Here is a 9,749-nt window from a genome sequence, read left to right as displayed (position 1 = left end):
TTATAGCTTGTGGAAAGGATTCTATCCTGTCAAGATGAAGCAAGGTACTGTAATATTAATTCTTTAATGACATAAATCTATATAAAATTCTATGATTTCCTCAGGCATCTAAGAACAAGAAATGAAGGCAAATTGAAAAAAGTCTACTGGGATACAGTAGTTCTTTGAGGGCATGTTTGATTATTTATTTCTGCCCCACTTTTCAAAATAGCAGATAAGAGCAAAAAATGTTTACCCTGGGGAGAAGCATAAAGAAGTTCCATTTTTTTTAATAGAAATTAATTTTTGTTTGTTTTTTCCAATTGCAGAGATGCATTTATATAATGACAAGAGTTGGTATCTTATAATTAGTAGACTCAAATTCTTTTTCTTTTCCCACAGATGTGACTTTAAAAAGGAAAAAAAAATACTTATTGTCACAGAAACATTGATCTTGTAGCTGAAGAAAAAATACTGGCATTTATCTATTCAGAGGCTGAGCATACTCTACACACAAAGCCATGCTTATCCTGTTGAATAAACCACAATTGGTTGGGTCCCTACAACAAGCTAATTCATAAACTTTAGTTTAAAAATCACAATGTCTGGATTCACACTGTGGCTTAGTTTATGTGATATGTATCCACCATATCCCAGCAGTGGGAAAGATGCAAGTCTCCATTTAGTTATTTTCTTGAAGATTAAAAAAAAAAGATAGAAACCCACCTTCTTCAAACAGTCTCTCCAGATTAATTCCTCACATTCTACCCTAATTGTTTTCCTTTTTAAAGAACATTTGGACAAAAAATGTGTAATCTAGATATGTAAACATGTATTGGTACACTGTTCCACAAATTCCTCTAAAATTAAAGCAGTTCAGCTTTTCTTCATTATTGTATTATAGCATTTGAAATTCATGCCCATATTTCATGCCCCTTAACTGTTGAGTTAATTGTACCATCAAAAGGTTTATAATGAGTCTGCCATGATTATCTTCATTTATGCGTGATCAAACAAATCTGCCCATTATTTTTCATATAGATATGTCATATATTTTTAATTTTCTTTACAGTCAGAAGAAATAAGGATATTTCTTAAACAAAACAAACATGTTTTGTATGACCTTGCCATTCCATAATGATAGCAGTAAACACATATTTATAACATGTGGGTCAAACAGCAGGAAAGCATATAAACATATATTGCAAATATAAGCAGCTTCAAATTCATCATCTCCTAAACTACCTTGAAAAATGCTGTTTCAGCAATATTTTTGATCCTGTCTATCAAACTCTTATTTATGGGATTTATTTTCATTCTCTCCTCACTCTTCAGTTTGGACAAATGGATGTTTCACTGATGCGTTCAGTAACGCACATTACAAAGTGCTGAAGCATTGCAGCATCTTCAGGTTATTTCATCCTGACCTTGTGAATTGATTTCCTGCACAGTCTTTTTTTAAGAAATGAGAAACAAAGTTGATGGTTGAGGACCGAGAATGAGAGGGTTAAATTCTCACTTTTCCTGTTCTAAAGGAGAAATAAATATATTTCAGGAGCATTATTGCTACAAGATCTCAGTGGTTACCTAAGGAGTATATTATAGCTAAAAAAAAGTGTTTGAGGATTATCTCACATGTAAAAAAAACAAGAAAAAGGTTAAGGAAATGATTGGTCCATTAATAGAAGAAAGTGGCAAGAAGGTGACTAGCAACAGGGAGAAAGTAGAACTACTTAATTCATTTTTTGCATCCATCTTTACACAAAGGGAAAAAAACAGTCCAACCTATCAAAAATAGCACTATACAAAACATATTAGAAACACAAGATAGGCAAATAAATGGTAAGTGAGCACCTGTCCACCCTAGACAAGTTGAAATCACCAGGACCAGATGGATAATACCCCAAGGTTCTAAATTATGGCAGATGTGATCTCAGAACCACTGAACTATATCTTTCAAAGATCCTGAAGCACTGGGGAACTATCAGAGGACTGGAAAAGAGCTGATGTAGTTCCTATCTTCAAAAAAGGAAAAAAAAATAGATCCAGGAAACTATCAACCTGACCTCAATACCTGGGAAGATTCCGAAAAAGATAATCAAGCAATGAATCAGTGAACACCTAGAGGCAAACAAAATCATAACCAAAAGCCAGCATGGGTTTGCCAAAAACAGATCATGCCAGACAAATCTTATTGCATTCTTTGACCAGGTGACAAAATTAGTGGACCAGAGGAATGCTATAGATATAATTTACTTGGACTTCAGTATGGCATTTGATAAAGTAGACCACAACCTACTATTTGATAAGATAGAAGAATGTGGTCAGCCAGCAGATGGATTCGTAGCTGACTGACCAGCCATACTCAGTGTGTGGTCCTCAATAGAACTGCATTTACATGGAGTGGGGTGCCCCAGGATCTCTTCTGGATCCAGTGCTCTTCAACATCTTTATAAATGATTTGGATGAGGGGACAGATGGGGAACTTATCAAATTTACAGATGACACCAAGCTGGCAGGAATAGCCAATACTCCAGAAGATAGGCTTAAGAGACAGGAGGACCTGGACAGACTTAAACATTGGGAGCTATCTAACAAAATGAAATTGAATGGTGAAAAATGTAAGGTTCTACATTTAGGCAAGAAAAACCAAATGCACACGTATAGTATAGGTGGTACCTTGCTCAATAGTAGTAACTGTGAGAGGGATCTCAAAGTCCTAGTGGACAATCACTTAATTATGAGCCAGCAGTGTCCTGCAGCTGCCAAAAAAGCCAACACAGTGCTAGGCTGCATTAACAGAGGGATAGAATCAAGATCACGTGAAGTATTAATACCACTTTACAATGCCTTGGTAAGGCCACACTTGGAACGCTGCATTCAATTTTGGTCACCATGATGTAAAAAAGATGTTGAGATCCTAGAAAGAATACAGAGAAGAATAACAAAGATGATTTGGGGACTGGAGACTAAAACATATAAGGAACGGTTGCTTGAATTGGGTATATCTAGTTTAATGAAGAGAAGGATGAGGGGTGACATGATAGCAGTGTTCCAATATCTCAGAGGTTGCCACAAAGAAGAAAGAGCCAAGGCAAGACAACAAGCAACAGATGGAAACTAACCAAAGAGAGAAGTAACTTAGAACTAAAGAGAAATTTCCTGACAGTTAGAACAATTAATCAGTGGAACTACCTGCCTCCAGAAGCTGTGGAACTACCTGCCTCCATAAGCTGTGAATGCTCCAACACTGGAAGTTTTTAAGAAGAGACTGGGCAGCCATTTGTCAGAAATGGTATAGGGTTTCCTGCCTGAGAAGGGAGTTGGTCCCTTCCAAAATCATCATCATCATCATCATCATCATTATTATTATTATTATTATTAATCATTGCACAGTCAGCCAGATGTTCAGACTGGATTTGGCATTTTTGTCTACCTATCAAGTCCTTACCAAGGACCGGGATTAGGCAGATGTGGATGTTTGATGGTATTACAGATATCGTCGCAGGATGAAAGCAGTTCCTAGTAAGGCCGCCTTTTGCAATTGACTAATAGCGAATTTGTCAATGCCAATGGTGTTCAAGTGGTGCTCCAGTTGTTGTGGGATTGCACCCAAGGAGCCTATGACTATTGGTACTACCCTTGCTTGCTTTTGCCATAGTCTTTCTATTTCTATTTGTAGGTCTTTGTATTTTGTTATCTTCTCCAGTTCTTTCTCTTCTATTCTGCTATCTCCAGGCACTGCCACGTCCACTATCCAGACTTTTTTGTCTTTCTTATCGACAATTGTTAAGTCTGGGGTGTTATGTTGCAGGTGCTTGTCTGTTTGAATTCTGAAGTCCCAGAGCAGTTTAATTTTATCATTTTCTATGACTTTCTCTATTTTATGATCCCACCAGTTTTTGCTTACAGGCAAATGATATTTTTTGCAGATCTTCCAATGCACCATTGTTGCTACTTTGTCATGCCGCTGCTTGTAGTCAGTCTGTGCAATCTTCTTGCAACAGCTTACCAGGTGGTCCACTGTTTCTTCAGCTTCTTTGCATAGGCGGCACTTACTGTCTGTTGCTGTCTTCTCAATTTTGACTTTGTATGCATTTGTCCTTAAGGCTTGGTCTTGTGCAGCCAGAATTAGTCCCTCGGTCTCTTTCTTCAATTTTCCTGCTCTTAGCCATTGCCATTATTATTATTATTATTATTATCATTATTATTATTATTATTATTATTATTATTATTATTATTATCATCATCATCATCATCATCTTTGTTTTTTTTTAAATTAATTTCTGAATTAGGAACACTTAGGGGGCGAATATATAACAAGCCAAAATGGAAGCTACACCAATGTAACTGAAACCCAGTTTTCCTATTTGTTGCACAAGCAATATGTGTAAAAAGGGTAGAGTTTCAATCATGGAGTTGCAGCTATTATGTTGACTTTTTAAAAAAATTTACACTGCAGCCTTTCTTGATCTTATCTGAATTGAGGTCTCGTTCTTTTTTAAAAGATAAAAGACCATGTTAAAAAAAACATTTAATATATCTAATGTGACTGTGTGTCCATTGAGAAATTAGCCAGGGTTGTATCAGGCTTCATTGAAAAAAGAGCACATTTCTAGACACATTTATGTCACATGCTTTGATCTGTCTTTAGTAAAAAACCAGTGTCAGAAGGTCTAGTCTACCTGATGATTGAATAGGTTATGGTTATAGGACTTTCTAAATGACTTTTGGTCATTTAATACTGACAGAGGCCTTTTTTGTTTTATTTTTTTATTTTTTTAATTTTGATAAAGAAGACATTCTTTTTATTTTTTAAAAAAAATAACTGGAAAATTTTGCATGCATGAGGTTGCATTTGACACAGTGACAAGCAATTTAGAGACTGTGAGTTATTTCCTGTCTTTCATTGTGCCATCATCTGTCAATGGTCTGCAGTCTCCCTGGCTTCCCACACTTCAGTTTAATCCTAAAACCTAAACTGAAATAACTTTTCCCAAAACAGATGCATACAAAGAAATATTAAATATTTATAATAGAAAAAAAAACACAAGTACCGTCAATCTTTCTAAAGTCAATTTCAAAACAATTACTAAAATAAACCCTAAGGGGAGTTTAAAAACATCATATAAGTAAAAGCCACTTTCAATAAGAAATAAAAAAATAATACAAATGGGAAACAGATGTTGGCACATTAACCAACCTTCAGGTGTGCCTGGCTTAGAAATGGAAGTGCCATATTGCAAAACTTTTACTGTTCCCAGTTAGGTACACTTCATACTATACAATTATCCTGAAGGAATGCTGCCCCATCCTACATCCCATAGAAATGAGAAAGTTACTATTTTTCTGTTATGCATTATATGTCACTATTGTTTTTATTGTTATAGTCCAAAGCTAAAACTGCAACAGGGCAAGACCAATGCAAAGTATGCTGGAAACATAAACATTAAATGAGAAAAATGTGAAACTATACACAACAGTAAAAGTAGAAAGCAACAAAAAACATCTAAGAACATACAGCCCAAGCCATAAAACAGCTGAAATTAACATTAAATCTAGGGGAGGGGTAACCAATAAATAGAAAGGATTATCTAATATTGCAGGTTCCAAACTGGGTTGATCACTGGGAGGTTTAATCATCTGAGCTTTTGGACTTGTGTTGGAGCCCATCTTCAGGGAACTTGCTCTGAAGATGGGCTCCAGCCTGAATTTGAAAGATCAAATGATTAAACCTCTGGTCCCAGTGACTGACCCAGATTGGATCCTGCAACATTATCCTGGGACACGTATCATTCGTGATTATCTAATATATCTATATACAATAATAGAAGCTATAAACAATTAGAGATGGGAGCTCATTCATATATTGACAAGGCCCACTAACTTTTTTCCATTAAGAAAAATGGTTATTATTTTATCCAGGTATTAAAGTAAACATAGAAAATCTATTTTTCCCCTGTTGAGGGCCATGCAAAATTTGGAACAATCTATTAAATGCTATATGTCTAACTTTATTTATCATAATATAAAGGGGGGGGGGGCAAAGTCAAAGCAAGGAATAAAGTTAGAATCAAAACTTAGCAAAAGTCCTTTGTTCTCTTTTTCTGCTAGCCCTTTGCTCATCCCTCTTGCTCCAGACCCCTATATCTTTGTATAGGGGTCACGAAGAAGGCACGGGAAATTCCAGGGCAATCAAATCTTCATTCTAAATTTATGTTTTCTAAAATAAATCCCAGAGGTCGTTTACATAGCAGCTCTAGAGTGGGAAAATTTGATTCATTTTGGTGATATTCAGAAGCAAGACAATTGCTGACAATGTTGACTTAGCAACTATATATGATGCAATCTGACATACACAAAAAGCCTCTTACAATTTTTTTCAGTTCAATAATTATGTTCCTAGTTTCTCTGTGTAATTTATGGAAAGTTGGATTCACAGAGGAACACAATTCAAACAGATGTAGTTGTTGAAAAAAACCTCAAATTTACAATATCTACTGTATGTTTTCACAGACTTCAGCAATTGTTAAATTCAACCTGTGGTTGTAACAACATAAGCAGCTTCTAGAACTTCTTTCAAAAACTGTACTTATGCACCATTAAGTGCCCATGTCATGATATCATCAAGCATTATTATAAATTTGTTCTATGCATTTTTTAATTTATGCCATAAGCCAAAGTTTTTTATATAGCTTAGTAAATAGTATCTACTACTCAAAATCATCATCCTCAATAACTTTGACTTCTTGGAAATTTAACTCTACAACCATTCTTCTCATGATACTTAACAGAATTACACTTGTACATTTCATTGCAAAGTAAACTATTTTAGACTGAATTTTGCTATCAGTCAGCTACAAGAATTCAATAAAAATTTCTTCCCTGTCACTCAATTTCTCATTTTCCCAGACTCCATGCTGCACAGTTTTTATAAAATTACAAAATAATTTTTAATAGCAGAGAAATTATTACTTTCTTTTATAAGTTCTTTATGAAAAGCATTTGGGCTAAAGCTGAATATTGCTTGGCTCTCTTTGCCTGACTGTACTTCTCTCAAGCCACCATTCAATCTTTGTGACCTGTACTTCTCTTACACAGTCACAGGTCTGTATAATTCCCAGCAGTCTTTTTCTACCTGCTGTACTTCTTGTGAGGTTCATCTCTGCTCACATCCTTTGCAACAAGCAAAGCTTCCAGTTTACCTTCTTCCAATCAGGCTTTTGTACCAGGCTGGGTTGAAATCTCACCTTGATTTGTTAAATTGTATGGATGTACAATATTTTGAGACTGATTATATAGGTTGTTTTGTTGAAATATCACCAAGCCCAGGCAATATATTCACATAAAGAGCTACATACTATAACAAATCACAGGTAGCATCCCCAGATAATTTTCCTCATCCCATTCATCCTTATAAATGTCAGGCTTGCCAGTACTGCATAATTGCTCCTGCCAACAAATGACCCCTTCTATGGATGTCTTCAAGGAACTTCTAGGATTTCTAGGTAGGTTCAAGAAGGAGAAGAAGAACCTGTGAAAAAGCCCTGAGTGGGAGTGTCTTTCCCTCCCTCAAGTAGACCTTCAAACAGGTCTAAAGTGATACTTTTATATCAATCCTTGAGCATTTTGCTTTGTTTTTTTGGGGCCACTATCGTTTCTACTTCTTTGGAGAGGTTCGCACTATCTCTTCTCCTTCCATTGGTTTGTTCATTTTGGTTCTCTATTTCCACTCCCTGGTTTTTTTCAGAGAATTTCTCACTCCATGTTCTTCTACTCTCAGGACTCTGTCCACTTGCACAAAATAAAGCTAAGACCTAGTGCATTACTTTATCCCCCTGTCCCTTGTTCAACAATTTGGGTCATAATCTGCTATGTTTTGTGATTGTTCTGCTAGGCTGCCCTCTTTTTCAGCTGAGCAAAAGAGGCAACAGCTTGAGATATACTTAAGTGGTAAATCTTTAGGCAGCTGGGGATGTGGGGGGGGGAGAGAAAACAACTGCTTCTTGCTAACTGCAGCCCCTCTAAGCTGCTTTTCCTTATGAAGTGCATATTTTGTCTTGTTAAGCTCTCATCCAGCATCATTTTAGCATAAACAAAAAGTTTCCCTTAGCTGTAATGAGTAGGAATGATAATGCACTATTACTCTCTAAATGTTTGGTAAATTGTGGCAATGATGAAGTTGTCTAACTGAGCAAATGTAAGGGAGGCTTGCAAATTCAAGACTGTTTTATCGAAGTAAATATATTATTGGCATAGTACTGGAGTAAAAAGTATTAAAAGAAGCATGTTGTGTCTGTTTTATCTAATTTAAAAGGCAGTCAACACTGGTATTCCAATCAAAACAAATTCCAATGGAATTTTTAGGACACTTTAGAAAGAATTGAAATTGCTAAAATGATCTGGAGTACTTGTGTGGAGATACTTTCCTAATATTTTACCTTACATTTCAATGGGGTTTCTTTTCCTCCATACCTGATATTCTTTCATTCACTAAAATAAGTGATTAAGTAAACTATGATTAATACAAATCCTACATGGAGGGGATGGCAATGAAGGAATTTAGCTATTAGCCCATGCTACCTGATGAAAATTACATGTTCATATATTCTCTTTCTTTTTTTCAGAGAGAGAGAGAGAGAGAGAGAGAGGAAGGGAGGGAGAGAGAGAGAGATCTGAATATACACAGACTTTTTAAATATATAGAGAGGGATTTATTTCCATCAAGACATCAGGAATCTGTTTTGTACACTATCAACATTCCTGTTTAGGTCTGCCATCATTCACAATCTACATATATAAACAAACTATTTGGCAATTTACCCAATTTAGCCCTTTGATATATCATTGGATTTGTTGTAAAACTAATTTGCCACATTGGTTAAATTCAATTTACCTGATTATATCAATAAATATAGCAGGAGTTGTTTACTAAGAGGCCTTATATTACAACAATAAATTTACAAACATTCTAGTATGAATTGTTCAATCTATAAATTATGGAAAATAAATTTAAAAATAGGATTACTATCACCAAACTATACAATCACTAAAAATGGTAAAATTACAGTTAATATTAAAATTATGCTGGCTTGGGAATTCTGGAAGTTGACATCCGCACATCTTCATGTTGCAAGGTTGAGAAATACTGATGTATACTATGATATAGTCTACTACAAATTTTATACAAAGTGATATATGGAAAGCAATAAGAGCAACAATGAAAAGAGGAATAAGTGTACTCATATAATATCAGAGTATGATCTTTATCTGCTTGACCACTCAGCAATGGTAAGTTTCCAGTCAATTTCATATGCTGCAGCATAAGACACGACAATCTTATATATAATGAAAAGACTACTATCTGACAAATATATGATTGATCTGTTCAACCTATTGGCTTTATAAACAGTGGGGAGAACAGACTGCTTCAAATATCTCTATAGAATATGGACTAAAATATCCATAGACTCAAAATGTCCATAGTTACAGGGGAATAAACATTGTTGCAGGATCCAATCTGGGTTGGTCACTGGGACCAGAAGTTTAGTTTTCAGAGCTTTCAGATTCATGATGTTCTCTCTCACCACAATGTGTTTGCCTTCATTCATAATAAACACTGTGAACTCAGGAGCATCTTGTATTTTTCCTCCAGAGCAGCCAAAAGGATCAATTCTAACATGCCAAAGTACGACTACACTTTTTTATCAGATTTCTATGTTTTGGGATTTCTGTTTCGGGTTTTCTAGCTTCAGGTATTGCTTTACCCA

Source organism: Crotalus tigris, unplaced genomic scaffold, assembly GCF_016545835.1.
Source record: "Crotalus tigris isolate CLP2741 ecotype Arizona unplaced genomic scaffold, ASM1654583v1 scf7180000020518.712944, whole genome shotgun sequence".
Classification (NCBI taxonomy): Eukaryota; Metazoa; Chordata; class Lepidosauria; order Squamata; family Viperidae; genus Crotalus; species Crotalus tigris.
This window is presented reverse-complemented; position numbering follows the sequence as displayed.